The 18,612-nt window shown below is 40.5% G+C and overlaps 1 long non-coding RNA gene across 1 annotated transcript in view; it reads right to left on the reverse strand.

The window, feature by feature from the left end:
* The window catches only part of LOC108512267 (uncharacterized), a 50,326-nt gene extending 33,035 nt beyond the window's left edge, over nucleotides 1–17,291 (reverse strand). Inside the window, exon 1 of the long non-coding RNA XR_001880552.1 lies at nucleotides 17,213–17,291. This is a non-coding gene — a long non-coding RNA (uncharacterized LOC108512267). The remainder of the gene's footprint in view (nucleotides 1–17,212) is intronic.
* Between the last annotated feature and the right edge of the window lie 1,321 nt (nucleotides 17,292–18,612).

Raw genomic sequence — 18,612 nt, forward strand, 5'->3', positions numbered from 1 at the left:
CTTTCCTTACATTATTATTTGTTTCTTTCCTGGCTCTCATCCTCCTCTGATCCCAGAGTAAAATGTAGCAAAATAATTAGGAAGTGATGAGTTTTTAGTATTTATTGCATTTATTTTAAATACAAGTTATTTAATTTAATTTTATATACATTAATGGCTGTATGTAATAACTGAATTGAAAATTCCTGAAAGTTTAACAATTAGTTCTTACAAGCTAGTAGGAGCTGGTTCCAGTACACCATTGACACTAATCTAGTAAGAACTTTTCTGCCTCCCTCTCTCCATCTTTCTGTCCTCCCCACACTCCAATACTAAAAGGGTCAGACTTCGTGATTAGCTAAAAGGAGAAGGAGAACCAGGAAAGAATAAATAATAATATGTAGAATAAGTTTTAGCAGTCTCAGTTCTCTGAGAGCCCTACTTGAAGGAGAGTGAGTTAGTCCTTCAATCAACAATACAGACATTACATTACAGAACCATGTAAAAGGTGGACAGTTGGAGGAGGGCAGTAAGAAAGAAAGACAAGATAAAATGTATGTTGATGGCTGGGCCCAGTGGCCCACGCCTGTAATCCCAGCACTTTGGGAGGCCAAGGCAGTCGGATCACTGGAGGTCAGGAGTTCGAGACCAGCCTGGCCAACATGGTGAAACTCTGTCTATACCAAAACTACAAAAATTAGCTGGGAGTGGTGGTGCATGCCTGTAATCCCAGCTACTTGGGAGGCTGAGGCAGGAGAATCACTTGAACCCAGGAGGCAGAGGTTGCAGTGAGCCGAGATTGTGCCACTGCACTCCAGCCTGGACCACAGAATGAGACTTCGTTTAAAAAAAAAAAAAGAAAGAAAGAAAGAAAAAGAAGGTTGAAGAAGAAAGGAGACAAAACAAAATAATGCCTACTCTACTTGGGCTTATGTTAGTTGTAATTGCATTGCCTATGCATAACCCACCTAGGTTACTGCAGACAGCATTGGCTGACTACTGCTTCACTGCTTGTATAATAATTAACTAGGACCCAACTTTGAACTGTCATAAAGAAATCACATTCTTCTTCTCTTTGCTAGGATGCACTTCCAAATGTAGAGCCAGCTTTGGTTTTATGTCATTCAGTGCCTGTGCCATGGTGGTTAATCTTTATACCCACTGTGGCCTTTCTCTCTTCTTTGTCTAGAAAACTACTCCTTCAATCTTCCCTCATCTTATTTAATGCTTTCCTTGACTGAGCCACATCTCCACTTTCATAATCATTTTCTATCGTGTGATGTTTTAAACTAAAGAACACACATTCACATTTTTTCCTAATGCAGACAATATGAGACTGACATCTACAATACAGTCTAATTATATTTCATCAATAATTAACTCTGACAGCTGTCATCTGTCAGGAAACATGTGTGATTGTTTTTAAAGTAAGTGGAGGCACTAAGTCAATTAAATGAGGAAAGGCTATTTTTTTTTTTTTAATACTTTAAGTTCTGGGATACATGTGTGGAACATGCAGGTTTGTTCCATAGGTATACGTGTGCCATGGTGGTTTGCTGCACCCATCAACCTGTCATCTACATTAGGTATTTCTCCTAATGCTATCCTTCCCTTAGCCCCCCACGCCCCTACAGGCCCCGGTGTGTGATGTTCCCCTCCTTGTGTCCACGTGTTCTCATTGTTCAACTCCCACTTATGAGTGAGAACATGCAGTGTTTGGTTTTCTGTTCCTGTGTTAGTTTGCTGAGAATGATGGTTTCCAGCTTCATCCATGTCCCTGAAAAGGACATGAACTCAACTTTTTTTATGGCTGTATAGTATTACAAGGTGTATATGTGCCATATTTTCTTTATCCAGTCTATCGTTGATGGGCATTTGGGTTGGTTCCAGGTCTTTGCTATTGTGAACAGTGCTGCAATAAACATACGTGTACATGTAGAATAATTAATAATCCTTTGGGTATATACCCAGTAATGGGATTGCTGGGTCAAATGGTAATTCTGGTTCTAGATCCTTGAGGAATCACCACACTGTCTTCCACAATGGTAGAACTAATTTACACTCCCACCAACAGTGTAAAAGCAGTCCTATTTCTCTACATCCTCTCCAGCATCTGTTGCTTCATGACTTTTTAATGATCGCCATTCTAACTGGTGTGAGATGGTATCTCATTGTGGTTTTGATTTGCATTTCTCTAATGACCAGTGATGATGAACTTTTTTTCATGTGTTTGTTGGCTGCATAAATGCCTTCTTTTGAGAAGTGTCTGTTTGTATACTTTGCCCACTTTTTGATGGGGTTGTTTTTTTTCTTGTAAATTTGTTTAAGTTCTTTGTGGATTCTGGATATTAGCCCTTTGTCAGATGAATAGATTGCAAAATTTTTCTCCCATTCTGTAGGTTGCCTGTTCACTCTGATAATAGTTTATTTTGCTATGCAGAAGCTCTTTAGTTTAATCAGATTCCATTTGTCAATTTTGGCTTTTGTTGCAATTGCTTTTGGTGTTGTAGTCATGAAGTCTTTGCCCATACCTATGTCCCGAATGGTATTGCCTAGGTTTTCTTCTAGGGTTTTTATGATTTTTAGGTCTTACATTTAAGTCTTTAATCCATCTTGAGTTAATTTTTGTATAAGGTGTAAGGAAGGTATCCAGTTTCAGTTTTCTGCATATGGCTAGCCAGTTTTCCCAACACTATTTATTAAATAGGGACTCCTTTCCCCATTGCTTGTATTTGTCAGGTTTGTCAAAGATCAGATGGTTGTACATGTGTAGCATTATTTCTGAGGCCTCTGTTCTGTTCCATTGGTCTATGCATCTGTTTTGGTACCAGTATCATGCTGTTTTGGTTATTGTAGCTTTGCAGTATAGTTTGAAGTCAGGCAGCATGATGTCTCCAGCTTTGTTCTTTTTGCTTAGGATTGCCTTGGCTATACTAGGTCTTTTTTGGTAGCACATGAAATTTAAAGTAGTTTTTTCTAATCCTGTGAAGAAAGTCAATGGTAGCTTGATGGGAATAGCATTGAATCTATAAATTACTCTGGGAAGTATGGCCATTTTCACGATATTGATTCTTTCTATCCATGAGCATGGAATGTTTTTCCATTTGTCTTCTCTTATTTCCTTGAGCAGTGGTTTGTAGTTCTACTTGAAGAGGTCCTTCATGTCCCTTGTAAGGTGTATTCCTAGGTATTTTATTCTCCTTGTAGCAATTGTGAATGGGAGTTTACTCATGATTTGGCTTTCTGTCTATTATTGGTGTACAGAAATGCTTGTGATTTTTTGCACATTGATTTTGTATCCTGAGACTTTGCTGAAGTTGCTTATCAGCTTAAGGAGTTTTTGGGCTAAGATGATGGGGTTTTCTAAATATACAATCTTGTCATCTGCTAACAGAGAGTCTGGCTTCCTCCCTTCCTATTGAATACTCTTTATTTCTTTTTCTTGCCTGATTGCCCCGGCCAGAACTTCCAATACTATGTTGAATAGGAGTGGTGAGAGAGGGCATCCTTGTCTCATGCTGGTTTTCAAAGGGAATGCTTCCAGTTTTTGCCCATTCAAAATGGGCATTTTGCCCATTCAAAAACTACACCTTTGTGTAGAGATGTTTATATTATTCTCTGATGGTAGTTTGTATTTCTGTGGGATCAGTGGTGATATTATATTAGCTGTGGACTTGTCATAAATAGCTGTTATTATTTTGAAATACGTTCCATCAATACCTAGTTTATTGAGTGTTTCTGAGCATGAAGCGGTGTCGAATTTTATCGAAGGCCTTTTCTGCATCTATTGAGATAATCATGTGATTTTTATCATTGTTTCTGTTTATGTGATGGATTATGTTTATTGATTTGTGTATGTTGAACCAGCCTTGCGTCCTAGGGATGAAGCCAACTTGATCGTGGTGGATAAGCTTTTTGATGTGCTGCTGGATTCGGTTTGACAGTAATTTATAGAGGATTTTCATATCGATCTTCATCAGGGATATTGACCTGAAATTTTCTCTTTTTGTTGTGTGTCTGCCAGGTTTTGGTATCAGGATGATGCTGGCCTTATACAATGAGTTAGGGAGAAGTCCCTCTTTTTCTATTGTTTGGAATAGTTTCAGAAGGAATGGTAGCAGCTCCTCTTCGTACCCCTGGTAGAATTCAGCTGTGAATCTGTCTGGTCCTGGGCTTTTTTTTTTGGTTGGTAGGCTATTAATTACTGCCTCAATTTTAGAACTTGTTATTGGTCTATTCAGGGATTTGACTTCTTCCTGGTTTAGAGTTGGGAAGGTGTATGTGTCCAGGAATTTATCCATTTCTTCTAGATTTTCTAGTTTATTTGTGTAGAGGTGTTTATATTATTCTCTGATGGTAGTTTGTATTTCTGTAGGATCAGTGGTGATATCCCCTTTACCATTTTATATTGTATCTATTTGATTCTTTGTCTGGCTAGTGGTCTATTTTTTAATCTTTTCAAAAAACCAGCTCCTGGATTCATTGATTTTTTGGAGGGTTTTTCATGTCTCTGTCTCCTTCAGTTCTGTTCTGATCTTAGTTATTTCTTGTCTTCTGTTAGCCTTAGAATTTGTTTGCTCTTGCTTCTCTAGTTCTTTTAACTGTGATGTTAGGGTGTTGGTTTTAGACCTTTCCCGCTTTCTCCTGTGGGCATTTAGTGCTATAAATTTCCCTCTAAACACTGCTTTAGCTGTGTCCCAGAGACTCTGGTACATTGTGTCTTTGTTCTCATTGTTTTCAAAGAACTTATTTATTTCTGCCTTAATTTTGTTATTTACCTAGTAGTCATTCAAGAGCAGGTTGTTCAGATTCCATGTAGGTGTGTGGTTTTGAGTGAGTTTCTTAATCCTGAGTTATAATTTGATTGCACCATGGTCTGAGAGACTGTTTGTTATGATTTCCATTCTTTTGCATGCTGAGAAGTGTTTTACTTCCAATTATGTGGTCAGTTTTAGAATAAGTGTGATGTGGTGAGAATAATGTATATTCTGTTGATTTGAGGTGGAGAGTTCTGTAGATGTCTATTAGGTCTGCTTGGTCCAGAGTTGAGTTCAAGTCCTGAATATCCTTGTTAATTTTCTGTCTCATTGATCTGTCTAATATTGAAAGTGGGGTGTTAAAGTCTCCCAATATTACTGTGTGGGAGTCTAAGTCTCTTTGTAGGTCGCTAAGAACTTGCTTTATGAATCTGGGTGCTCCTGTAATAGATACATATATATTTAGGATAGTTAGGTCTTGTTTTTGCATTAATCCCTTTACCATTATGTAATGCCCTTCTTTGTCTTTTTTGATCTTTGTTGGTTTAAAGTCTGTTTTATCAGAGACTAGGATTGCAACCCCTGCTTTTTATTTTCTTTCCATTTGCTTAGTAAATATTGCTGAATCCCTTTATTTTGAGCCTATGTGTGTCTTTGCACTGATACGGATTTTCTGAATACGGCACACCAATGGGTCCTCACCTTTTATCCAATTTGCCGGTCAGTGTCTTTTAATTGTGGCATATATCCCTTTTACATTTAAGGTTAATATTGCTATATGTGAATTTGATCCTGTCATTATGATACTAGCTGGTTACTTTACACATTAGTTAATGCAGTTTCTTCACCATGTCAATGGTCTTTACATTTTGGTATGTTTTTGCAGTGGCTGGTACCAGTTTTTCCTTTACATATTAGTGTTTCCCTCAGGAGCTCTTGTAAGGCAGGCCTGGTGGTGACAAAATCCCTCAGCATTTTTTGCTTGTCTGTAAAGAATTTTATTTCTCCTTCATTTATGAAACTTAGTTTGGCTGGATATGAAATTCTGGGTTGAAAATTCTTTTCTTTAAGAATGTCAAACATTGGCCTCCACTCTCTTCTGCCTTGTAGGATTTCTGCAGAGAGATCTGCTATTAGTTTGATGGGCTTCCCTTTGTGGGTAACCTGACCTTTCTCTCTGGCTGCCCATAACATTTTTCCCATCATTTCAACCTTGGTGAATCTGCTCTTCAACAACCCAGCCTCAGTAATGGCAGATGCCCCTCCCCTCACCAAGCTGGAGCATTTCAGGTCAACTTCAGACTGTTGTGCTGGCAGCGAGAATTTCAAGCCAGTGGATCTTAGCTTGTTGGGTTCCATAGGGGTGGGATCCGCTGAGACAGACCACTTGGCTCCCTGGCTTCAGCTCCCTTTCCAGGGGAGTGAATGGTTCTGTCTTGCTGGCATTCAGGTGCTACTGGAGTATGAAAAAACACTCCTGCAGCTAGCTCGGTGCCTGCCTAAACGGCTGCCCAGTTTTGTGCTTGAAACCCGGTGCCCTGCTGGTGTAGGCACCCGAGGGTATCTCCTGCCTGTGGGTTGCAAAGACTATGGGAAAAAAGTAGTATCTAGGCTGAATAGCACCATCCCTCAAGGCACAGTCCTTCACGGCTTCTCTTGGCTAGGGGAGGGAGTTCCTTGACCCTTTGCCCTTCCTGGGAGAGATGACACCCCACCCTGCTTCTGCTCACCCTCCATGAACTGCACCCACTGTCTAACCAGTCACAATGAGATGAGCCGGGTACCTCATTTAGAAATGCAGAAATCACCCTCCTTCTGCGTTGATCTCGCTGGGAGCTGTAGACTGGAGCTGTTCCTATTTGGCCATCTTGCCAGTCGCCCAAGGCTTATCTTTTTAACCCAAGGTGTTGTAACACCTGGATATCCATACGGAAAAAAAAATAAACTTTGTTCCTTACCTCATTACATACACAAAAAAACTGAGATAAACAGAACTCAATGTAAAGTTAGAACCATAGTGCTTCCAGGAGAAAACAAAAGAGAATAAGAGAATATCTTCATGACTTTGGCTTAAGCAAAGATTTCTAACCCAAGACACAAAAAACACTATACTGGGTTTGACAGTATCCCCCCAAAATTTATTTCCTTTGCAAAGCCTCTGAATGTGACTGTATTTGGCCGGATACAGTGGCTCATGCATGTAGTCCCAGAACATTGGGAGGTTGAGGTGGGTGGATCACCTGGGGTCAGGAGTTCGAGACCAGTCTGGCTAGCATGGCAAAACCCCAACTCTAGTAAAAATTCAAAAATTAGCTGTGTGTGGTGGCAGATGCCTGTAATCCCAGCTACTTGGGAGGCTGTGGCAGGAGAATCGCTTGAACTTGGGAGGAGGAGATTGCAGTGACCTGAGATTGTGCCACTGCACTCCAGTCTGGGTGACAGAACAAGACTCTGTTCTGACCACAAAAAAAAAAAAAAAAAAAAAAAAAAAAAAAAAAAAAGAATGTGACTGTATTTGGAAATAAAGTCATTGCAGTTGTAATTAGTTAGGGTGAGTTTATATTGGAGTAAGGTGGACCCTAATCCAATACGATTGGTGTCCTTATAAGAAGAGAAGAGACCCAGAGACAGAAACAGACAAGAACACCAGGTCATGATGAAGGCAGAGATTGGAGTGATGCATCTACAAGCAAAGGAATGCCACGAATTGTGGCCAAAGTCAGAAGCTAAGAGAAAGGCATGGAACAGATTGTTCTCTACAACCTTCAGAGAGAGCATGGCCCCATCCACATCTTGATTTTAGATTGCTGGCCTCCAGAATGGTGAGATAACAAATCTCATTGTTGGCCGGGCACGGTGGCTCATGCCTGTAATCCCAGCACTTTGGGAGGCTCAGGCAGGTGGATCACGAGGTCAGGAGACCGAGACCATCCTGGCCAACACGGTAAAACCCTGTCTCTACTAAAAATACAAAAACTAGCTGGGCATGGTGGTATGTGCCTGTAATCCCAGCTACTCAGGAGGCTGAGGCAGGAGAATTGCTTGAACCCGGGAGGCAGAGGTTGCAGTGAGCCGAGATTGCACCACTGCACTCTAGCCTGGTGAAAGAGTGAAACTCCGTCTTAAAAAACAAATACATACATAAATAAAAAATAAATATCTGTTGTTTTAAGCCATCCAGTTTGTGGCAATTTGTTAATTACAGCCTTAGGAAACTAACACCTACACTGATCATAAAAGAAAAAAAACTGATAAATTGGAAAGTATCCTAATTAAAACCTTTTTACTCATCAAAAGACACTATTAAGAGGCCAGGTGTGGTGGCACAAACCTAATTCTAGCAGTTTGAGAGTCCTAGATGGGCAGATTGCTTAAGCCCACGAGTTCCAAACCAGCCTGGTCAACATGACAAAACTCTGTCTCTACAAAAAATTAAAAGATTAGCCAGGCATAGTGGTGTGTACCTGTAGTCTCAGCCACTTGGAAGGGTGGAGGGGACTGAGGTGGAAGCATCACTTGAGCCCAGGAAGTGGAGGCTGCAGTGAGTCATGTTCATGCCACTGCACTCCAGCAGCCTGGGTAACAAAGGGAGACCCCAACTGTTAAAAAAAAAAAAAAAAATAGACAAGCCAGAGACTAATAAAAAATATTCATGATACAGATATTTGATAAAGGCCTCATCTCCAGAATACGTAAAGGAATGTTAGAAATTGATAATAAAAATACAAACAGCCCAATGGAAAAGTGTGCAAGAAATCTGAATAGACACTTCACAAAAGGTGTGTAGACAGCCAATAAGCACACAAAAATTTGCTAGTATTATTAGGCATGAGGGAAATGCAAATTAATACCACAGTGAGATACTATTTCATATCCATTGAAATGGCTGGCACATAAAAGACTGACAATACCAAATGATCGTGAAGATATGACGCAAAGGGAACTTGCATATGTTGCTGTTGGGAGTGGTACTCTCTTTGGAGAACTATAAGGCAGTTATTTAATAAAGTTAAACATATACCTATCATATGACCAGGGATTTTGCTCATCAGGTATTTATGTACCCAAAGAGAAATGAAAACATATACCCACAAAAAGATTTCAACAGGAATGTTGATAGCAATCTTATTCATTACAGTGTCCAAACTGAAAATAACTCATGTCCATTAACAAGAGAACGCACTGAACAAATTCAGTCTATTTATGTAATATAACAATGCTCAGCAACAAAAAGGAATGACCTGGTGCAAACAATGTGGGCAAATCTCGAAAACATAAAACTAAGTAAAAGAACCCAGTTTTAAAAGGTACATACAGAGTGATTCCATTTATATGAAAAATTATAATTTGTAGGTGGATTTTGAGGACAGGGCAGGAGTGATGGAAATATTTTTGATCTTGTTTTAAGTACTTAGGTGGTTGAGTGTGTGTGTGTACATGCACAAAGAGAGAGAGGGTCAAAAATCATTGAACTGCATTCTTTTACTATGTGAAGATTCTGATTAACTTCTTGTGGCTGGGATTTTTTGTGGGTATAGCTGGTATTTTTTTCTACAGTGGCAGACCTACTAATACGTTAGTCTAAATCTGTTTATATGGCTGTTTCAGGTCTATACAAAGAAGATCCCATTATCACGTATTTATTTGGCAATCTTATCAGTCCAGAAGTTATTACAATTTCTCTTTTTATTATGTTATTCATGTAAATTATACTTTAAAGATTCAAGCTATTGCTTGTGTATTATCTTTTTTCCCACCTACAACTCCCATTCTCTTCCTTTAGAGTTGAGTATGCTGTTAAACAAAATAAATATAGAAATATAGAATGGCTCAGAAAACACATTGAACTGAACACATAAGATTCGTGCATTTCACTGTATGTCCATTATACCTCAATAAAAAGAAGAAATTAAAAAATTGTGTTGTTCTGCAGTATCAGGATCAGGTGGTATCTTGGTATGTGTGGAGGGCTTTATTTATACCTTCTTATCTCTTTAGCCTTCCTAAACAACCACAAATAAACACAGAATCGAAGATAAAGCCATAAATATGCTATGTAAGCAGTTATCTCTAGCTGTATATACAGTCCTAATACACAACTATATTTCATTATTTGTAACGACAGCAGAGTATTTCACTGCATAATCCCCTAATGATGAACACTTACTTTGTTTCCAACTTTTCAAAATTGCAGTTGGTGCAAACATATTGGTAATATAGGAATAAATTGCTAAAAGTGGAAAGGCTATCTCTAGGGGTATATACATACAAAACTTTTTTTTTTTTTTTAAGAGAGTATCCCTCTGTTGCCCAGGCTAGAGTGCAGGCGTACAATCTCGGCTCACTGCAATCTCTGCCTCCCAGGTTCACGCGATTATCCTGCCTCAGTCTCCCAAGTAGCTGGGACTACAGGCATGTGCCACCATGCCCTGCTAGGTTTTGTATTTTTAGTAAAGACAGGTTTTCACCATGTTGGCCAGGCTGCTCTTAAACTCCTGACCTCAAATGATCCACCTGCCTCGGCCTCCCAAACTGCTGGGATTACAGGCGTGAGCCACCGTGCCCGGCCCATGTGAAACACTTTGATAGATGTTGCCAAACTGCTCTCCAAAAAAGACTGAACTCATCTGTTCTCCCTCCAAGAGTATAGGAGAACACCTATTTTCCCCAATCACTGCCAGTGCTGAGCATTATCAATCTTTTTTTTAAATCTTTTCCAGACTAATAGATAAAATAAACCAATAAATGTATCATTGGTTGTTTTAATGTTTATTTCTTTAATTATGACTTAGGTTAAGTATGTTTTAAAATCCAATGTTTTAATCAGTTACTATCACAGAAAAAGACCAGATGTGGGGAGGAATAGAAATGGAAAGACTTTGAAATACAGACTTCTTAGCATTTGGGCCATCAATGAGTATCACTTGTCTGGACAAGCAGACAAGGAGGAAGCTGTCAAACTTGTTAAACTAGTTGACAAAACCAATGTCATGTTCTCTAGGCTGTTGCATTTGAGTCTGTAATTCTTTTTGACAGTCTGTCATGGCCTTATTACTTTGCCAATTTTTGATGCCAACATTACATTGTGTTTCTAAGGAGAAAGTAATCTAAGAATCCTTAAAAAATCTTGATGATATATAATAGTCATTTATTGTCTGTGTTCCAATACTGTTTTTTTCACATCATAATAAATTATACAATGTTGTAAGGTATTTCTTCTGAGACAGAAGATCAGTGTATAACTATTGTCCCTTAACAATGCCCCTTTCTGCTTCTAAAGAAACATTATTTATAGTCTAATAGACTAAACAATGAATAACTGTAATAGTAGAGACCACATAGAATAGCAACAACATCTTGCAGGCATCTGGAGCAATGGGTTGGGAGGGTTGTTATAATTTACCTCTAGGTGTGTCTAGTCCTCTGATTCTCCTTTGTGAAATGCCAAGAGTTTTTTCAATCATACTTTGCTGATTTTATGGGCTTCATTATACTGTATCTTTTAATCAATTGCCAGAATAACAGATGCCATTAGCAATTCTTCAGAGGTTTTTCATCTTGGAAATACTAATTATATACAGGCTATCATCTGAAATTTCACAGTACTGAAACCACCTTTGCAAAATTATAACTTAGGAAATTATGACAGTGAAAGAAATCCAACCTAATCAACTTCATCTTGCTTCTAACTTTTCAGCTGTCCTTGTTCATTCCCGGGTGTAGGCCAAACTAACTTTGGGAAGGAGTTCAGTCCATGGTTTGACTCTGAAACAAAATTGAAAATACCCCTTTCCTGAAAAGACCCCCTTCTTGCCTGGGACCAGTCTGTCTTTTCAGAACTAACAAGTTAGCTACAAGATTAGAAATTACAATTTGGGGGTCATGTAGCCTTTGGCTTCAAGAGTCTGAACCTCCTCAATTTGCTCCTGGGTATAACATCACTATTGTAAAAACTAAAATCAGTGCCTGAGATATTTTGCAGACCCTGAGCTTGATGGATCAGCTGACACCACCCAGACCGATTACGCTGGCTCAACCAGTTCTGCCATCCACCCAGGAACACAAGACAGCAAGAAAACCTAAATTACACCCGCTATGAGTCCATCTCCAACCTGATCAATCAGCACTCCCCACTACCCAAGGCCTTACGGCCAAATTATCTTTCAAAACTCTGATCCCCGAATGCTTGGCAAGAGTGATTTGAGTAATAACAAAACTTCGGTCTCCTGCATAGCGGGCTCTGCGTGAATTACTCTCATTGCAATTCCCCTGTCTTCTCCTGTCTTGATAAACTGGCTCTGTCTAGGCAGCAGGCAAGGAGAACCCATTGGGTGGTTACAGTACTTCTAACTTTCTGAAGTGTTTTATATCTATTTCATGCCATTTTAAAGTAAAATTGAACGTATTAAATTCTGCACTAAGAAGGGACAGCCTATAGGAGTTGTGGTTGACATATCCCCACACATATGAATCAGCTATAATGATCGCTAAAAAACAAATTTAGGGCAGGGTGCGGTAGCTTACCCCTGTAGTCTTAGCACTTTGAGAGGCTGAGGCGGGTGAATCACCTGAGGTCAGGAGTTTGAGACCAGCCTGGCCAACATGGCAAAGCCCCATCTCTACTAAAAAAATGCAAAAATTAGCCAGGCGTGGTGGCACACGCCTGTAATCCCAGCTATGTGGGAGGCTGATTCAGGAGAATTGCTTGAACCTGGGAGACGGAGGTAGCAGTGAGCCGAGATCACACCATTGTGCTCCAACCTGGGCAACAAAAGTGGAACTCCGTCTCATAAACAAATAGATATTAAAATGAATTTAGGTACTGAAACAACACTTAATCATGTGTAAACTTGTCTTTGTGTGCTCCAACATTTTGCAGTTTTTGAGAAAAGATTTCTGTTAGACAGGAATCTAGACCCAACATGGCAGCATTACCCGGCATAGCAGGCCTTTTGTTAAAGACTCCCTTCACCCTTATACACACCCGCAGACTTACATGCCTCAGAGTTCTGGTTGGGCAACCACACTCCCCCATGACCCGCAGCTCACCTGCATTTCACAAGTTCGTAAACAGCAGTTTCAATCAGTTTCCAAAGACCCCTTCCTCGTGACATTGCAGTTTCAAGACCCTCCAGGACTTGTTTTGCACAACCAACTTCCCCATCGCTCAAGCTATAAAAGGTCCCTACCCTCCTCCCTCAGCGCAGCTTCCTCGGCCCGCACCTTTGGACCGAGGAACCTCGCCCGCAAGTCTTAATAAAGGCTATTCTCACTGCCATTTGCCTTGTGTCTTCGTTCCCGGTTCGGCTCTGGCCTCAGTTTACTTTTACAATTTCACATATCCTGATTTTTCAGTTACATACTTATTCCCATCCATTAAAAAAGTTTACATGACAGTTTTAATTTGTGCCAAACATGTGAATTGCTTGGGTTAATGGATGAGTAACTTATTTTGTTTAACAAAAGAAGTCTAAGTCTTTGAGAAAATTATTTTTTTGGAAAGTGTTTTTTTTTTTTTTTTTTTTTTTTGACAGCGGCCTCACTCTGTCATCCAGGCCTGGAGTGCAGTTGGTGCAATCATTAGCTCACTGCGACTCCTTGGGCTCAAGAGATCCTTTCCTGCCTTCAACCTCCCGAGTTAGGCTGGTTCAAATGTGCGCCACCAATTCTGGCTAATTATTTTTTATTTTTGAGAGGTTTGGAGGTCTATGTTGCCCAGGCTCCTCATGCTCAAGTGATCCTCCCATCTCTGCCTCCCAAAGTACTGAGATTACAAATACGAACCATTGTACCCTGTCAGGGAAAGTATATTTTAAAATACTTTTATGGAATACTTGGTGAAATACTTCATATACTTTATTTTGGGCTGGAGAAATATTTACTAAGGCTGAAAAGTGGCCTGTTGGGATTTAGTCTCTTAGGAGATTCATGTTGTGTTGATGATAAATCGAATATTCCATGAAAGCTCATCTCTTACAGTTCTAGGATCTAAAGTAAACCTGGATAGGAAAACAAATCAAATGAAGCTATAGGCAGGGAAGAATCTTAATTATAAAAGCCAAAATATATTGTGTAATCATAAAATAATGAGCCCTTTTCTTTTTTCTTCTTAATCAATCAAAAAAAATTTTTTAATTTCACCTTTACAACAAGAATTCCCCTAAGAGGGACTTTTTTCTTGTAAGATTATAGGCTAAATGGGTAGAGCAAGAAAATTTAATTACTTTCTTAAAAATTATGGCCGGGCGGTGGTGGCTCAAGCCTGTAATCCACAAGCACTTTGGGAGGCCGAGGTGGCGTGAATCACCTGAGGTCAGCAGTTCGAGGTCAGCCTGACCAAAATGGAGAATTCCGTCTCTTACTAAAAATACAAATTAGTCGGAGTGAGGTGGCACATGCCTGTAATCCCAGCTGTAATCTCGGGAGGTCTGAAGCAGGAGAATCAACTCGAACCTGGGAGGGTGGGAGGTTGCCCCAGCGAGGGCAAGATCACACTATAGGCACTACAGGGGCCTGGGGCAACAAGAGTGAAACCTCCGTCTTCAAAAAAAAAAAAAAATTTTTTTTTTCCCTCATAACTATTGGTTATTCTGAATATAAATTGTGTAGGAAAGGCAGGATAAAGTTTTTTTGCTTATTAATTTTAGATAATAAATGGTGTCTCGCAACCTCCAAAAGTAGCCAATTATTATTTTGTTAACAGATAATGCTTTACAGACTTTTACATATTCGGCCAATGTTTAATCTATTTGAAGAATTCAAACTAATTCAAAAGAAAGCTGAGCTCTATTTCCTTTGAACACAGTTTCAGTACCTGATTCCTGTCATTCCTGAAATACCTGGAAACCTCTCTTGGTTCAGTTACGTGCATTCAACTCAACCTGCTTAACCAGCTTGAATTGCTACTGCAAGCCTAGATTCCTTAAAAAACAGATCTTCTGTCCATTTTCACTCTGTCCTGCCACTGGAAACTTTGGCATTTTATAAAAAACAAAAAAAAGGTTTATTTAGATATCACACTGGCATTTATGAGGCTCATCTCTGCATTTATTTTCATTCTTTGAATCATAGCAACTCTCTTGAATAAAAGGAGAATAGATGATGCAAAATAACTGACTTTTCCCGCCAAAGGAGAAAGCGTTTTAAAAGAATGTGAATTTCAGGCCCAGAAGGTTATCTATAGCAGATCCTCGAATAATATTTCTTTCAATGGTGTTTCAACATTGATGACGAAAGAAAATTATGATACTTCCCAGCCGGGGCCACTGTATATGTGGAGTTTTCATGTTCTCCCCATGTCAGCGTGGAGTTTCCTCCAGGTATTTCAGTTTCCTCCCACATCCCAAAGATGTGTATGTTAGGCTCATTGGCCTATCTAAATGGTCTCAGAATGAGTGAGTGTGTGTGTGTGAGTGAGCGAGCTCTTCAATGGAATGGCCTCCTGTGCGGGGCTGGCTCCTGCCTTGAGCCCTGAGCTGCCAGGATAGGCTCCAGCCACCCTCAACCCTGAACTGGAATGACTAGGTAAATAATTATCTTATTTGTTTTTATTAGTCTTTCTTAAATATATATTTTATTAATCTTTCTTAAATATATATGACATTTCTTATATATATTTATTAAATATATATTTAAGACAGTTCTTAAATATATATATTTAACATATATGTAGCTCACAGTTATTTCAATGTTTAATATTAAAGGTGTTTTGGTGTTTATTTGCAAGTTTGGCAATGTTTTTGTGACCAGAAATATGTTATAAGAACTTAACTCTCATATATATCAATTAGATCATGGTAAAATTGGTTTCCTTATAAGTCATTTTGCTTAAAGGTGCAGTTTCCAAGAACCTACTGACAGACATTAAGTGAGGACTTATTGTACTTAGCTTGTTACCAGCTGTTTGGAGCAAGTGCTGTTGCTGGTGGAGTCATCTTTCCCTCTGGGGCAAATGGAGCCACTCACCATCATTTACTGGGTATGCATCCCCCAATTCCTGTGAAAGCAGAGCTGGATAATTAAAAAGAATGGGTGAAGTGGGCATAGTGGCATGAAACTGTAGTTCCAGCTATTTGGGAGGGTGAGGTGGGAGGATAGCTTGAGCCCAGGAGTTGGAGACCAGCTTGAGTAACATAGAAGAATGAACTAATGAATTAATTAAACAGTGGGTGAGCAGGAAATGTGACAGGAATTTAGGTCTGATTTAGACATGGAGGGTATAAATGGACTACTGTGAAAAAAAAACAAAACAGGTCTAATTCTTTGTATATTATTACTGTTCTGCCTAATTTCTGGAGTTGAGGTGAGGAATTTTATTTAACTAAGTTACTTATTCAAGTAAGTTTATTTTTTATTTTTTGTTTTTTGAGACATGGTATGACTCTGTTGCTCAGGCTGGAGCGCGTTTGCTCAATCACAGCTCATTGGAACCTCAAACTCCTGGGCTCAAGCGATCCCCCGCCTCAACCTCCTGAGTAACAGGGACTACAGGCCCATGCTTCCATGCCCTGCTAATTAAAACAAATTTTTTGTAGAGATAGGGGTCTCACTATGTTGCCCAGGCTGGTCTTGAACTTCTAGTCTCAAGCAATCCTCCTGCCTTAGCCTCCAAAGCATTGAGGTTACAGGTATGAGCCACCATCCCCAGCCTCAAGTTTAGAGGATAATCACCAATCAAGTATTTTAAATAGCAGTGACTTAAATATAAATAGTAAAAACACAAAATATTAATAACGGCAAAGCTACTCCATATAGTGAAAAGGGCAATGAATTGGGAAGTCAGATATCTCTAGCTCCATCCATTTATGACAAAACTTAAGACTTCATATGTGCCAGATGCTGGAGACTCCAAGGTGAATACTAAACGCTTGCTATGGGAAAACAACTTGGTCTTTTCTTGAACTTTCTCACTCGGCAAGTGGAAGCTCACTTGGTTTCGTTTTGAATTAGTTTGAATTAAAAATGTTTAACTAGACTGAAACACATCAAATACATAAAATTCTAGTACTTCATTAAAACACAACGGACTACTTTTGGAGGTTGCTAGGCATGACTATTATTCTAAAAACTGATAAAAGGGGAAAAAACAAAGCATCTATCCTGCCTTTCCTGCATAATCTATCTGTATTTCAGGTAACCAAAGAGTTGTTGAGAGAAAAAAAAAAATACAAAATACATCACTGAGATTAGTTGAGAGCTAAAAGTTCTGATAAACATATCTGTTTGTCTACCTCAGGGGACACTTAAAAAGAGGCTGTCAAGGGATTAAAGGGAAAGGAAGCGCTTAGTGGGCTGCAAAAACACTCGTTAAGTCTAAGGTCGCATTCTGGCTCCAGAATGCCAGGGCTGCTGGGGCGGGCAGGAGCTGACAGCTCTTCCTTTATCTGGGGCTCACAAGCATCAGGTGCATGGCAGGTCACCCTCCCGGCCAAGGGTGTTAAGCAGGCTCGCCTGAGTTCTGGGTGAGGCACGCCTACCTTTCCAGTCTCTGCAGCAGCAACCCCAGTTCCCTCTACGTCTAGCGACCGAGAATGGGAAACCGCGAAAAAGACAAGCTGCGGCAGGCCACGCCCAGAGCAGGCCTGCGCGCCCAGCCGCCCACTTCCGGCCGCGGGAGCTGGGGGAGGGGCCGAGCGCTGCGCAGGGCTCCGACGTGTGGCGAGCGGCTGCCCCCTGCCGGCAGCGAGCGGCGGGACCCGCGGACGGCTCCCCGGACTACGACCCCGCCGCGCTCGCGGCCCCTCTGCACTCTCCTTAGCAGCCCTGCGACAAGGCCCGGCTCCTGCTGCGATTATATTATTTTTATTTTTAACTCACAATTTCCTCTGGCCCTCAAAGCGTTTTTTTGTTTGCGGGCAAGAGGGAGTTAGAGGAGGGTAAAAAATGCTTTGAATGTGAGGCAAAGATGGAGGAAGGCCTCCAGGACCCAGACTGGGACAGTGATGAAACCGTGATAGAGGGTTCAGTGACGGAGAGCGACCTGGAAGAAAAGGAGCTGCGCTGGAGAAGGTGACCATCATTAGGGCCACAGTGCCTGAACCCTCGCGCCAGGGCGGCCCAGGTGCCCTCTGAGAGGGTCAGAGTTTTGAGTGGAGATCATGACCAGAGCATGTGCTTGTGGGCAGGATCAGAGCCTTGTGGGGCAGCCGTGCCTGAGCTGAGAGCTTGTAAATAAGCAATCACAGTCTGTCCCCACCTATCCCCAACCAGCTAGGGACAAAATGAGTTTTGTACTAGGTGGCTTTATAACATTTTTCAAAAGGCTTTCCTTTTTGGGGGCTTTAAGTCTTTTTGCACAAGCAAAAAAGATCTGGGGTCTGAACTTAACTGCATTTTGATTCGAGAGACTTGTAGCTCAGTTCTGGGAAAATGGGTAACGGTTTCTCTCAAGAAAAAGAATGTGTGATGGGGAAACTGGACCCTGCCAAACTGGATGCGAATAGTTTCATACAAATCCAAAGAAGTCGGTATTTCAGGTTATCAAAACCTTTCTCTAGCATATTCTGTGTGCTGGACACAGGGAAAAGAGAGCAGGGATGAGGCCCCTAGGTCTGCTTCATGTAAGGGCTGTGTCTGGGACTTAAGTTGGATCATACACAGAATTAGGCGATTCTCCTTTCCCTCTCTCTCCTCTCCAGGATTCTCCTGCCCCTTTCCTCATCATACCCACTTGCCAGTTCATATGATCAGAAAGACAGGTTTCTTTGAGTGTTAGCCTTTTCAGTATAGAGCAGTTCCTTACAACGGGGACAGCCTTTAGCACAAAGAGTTAAGAAAAGAGAAAAAAGGAGGATTCTCTCCAAGCTTTTAAGGCAATGCAGATCCCTTTTCCCAGTTCCTCTGGTAGAAAGACATTTTCTCTTGAGTTTTAAGTTCC

Source organism: Rhinopithecus bieti, unplaced genomic scaffold, assembly GCF_001698545.2.
Source record: "Rhinopithecus bieti isolate Rb0 unplaced genomic scaffold, ASM169854v2 scaffold_30421, whole genome shotgun sequence".
Lineage (NCBI taxonomy): Eukaryota > Metazoa > Chordata > Mammalia > Primates > Cercopithecidae > Rhinopithecus > Rhinopithecus bieti.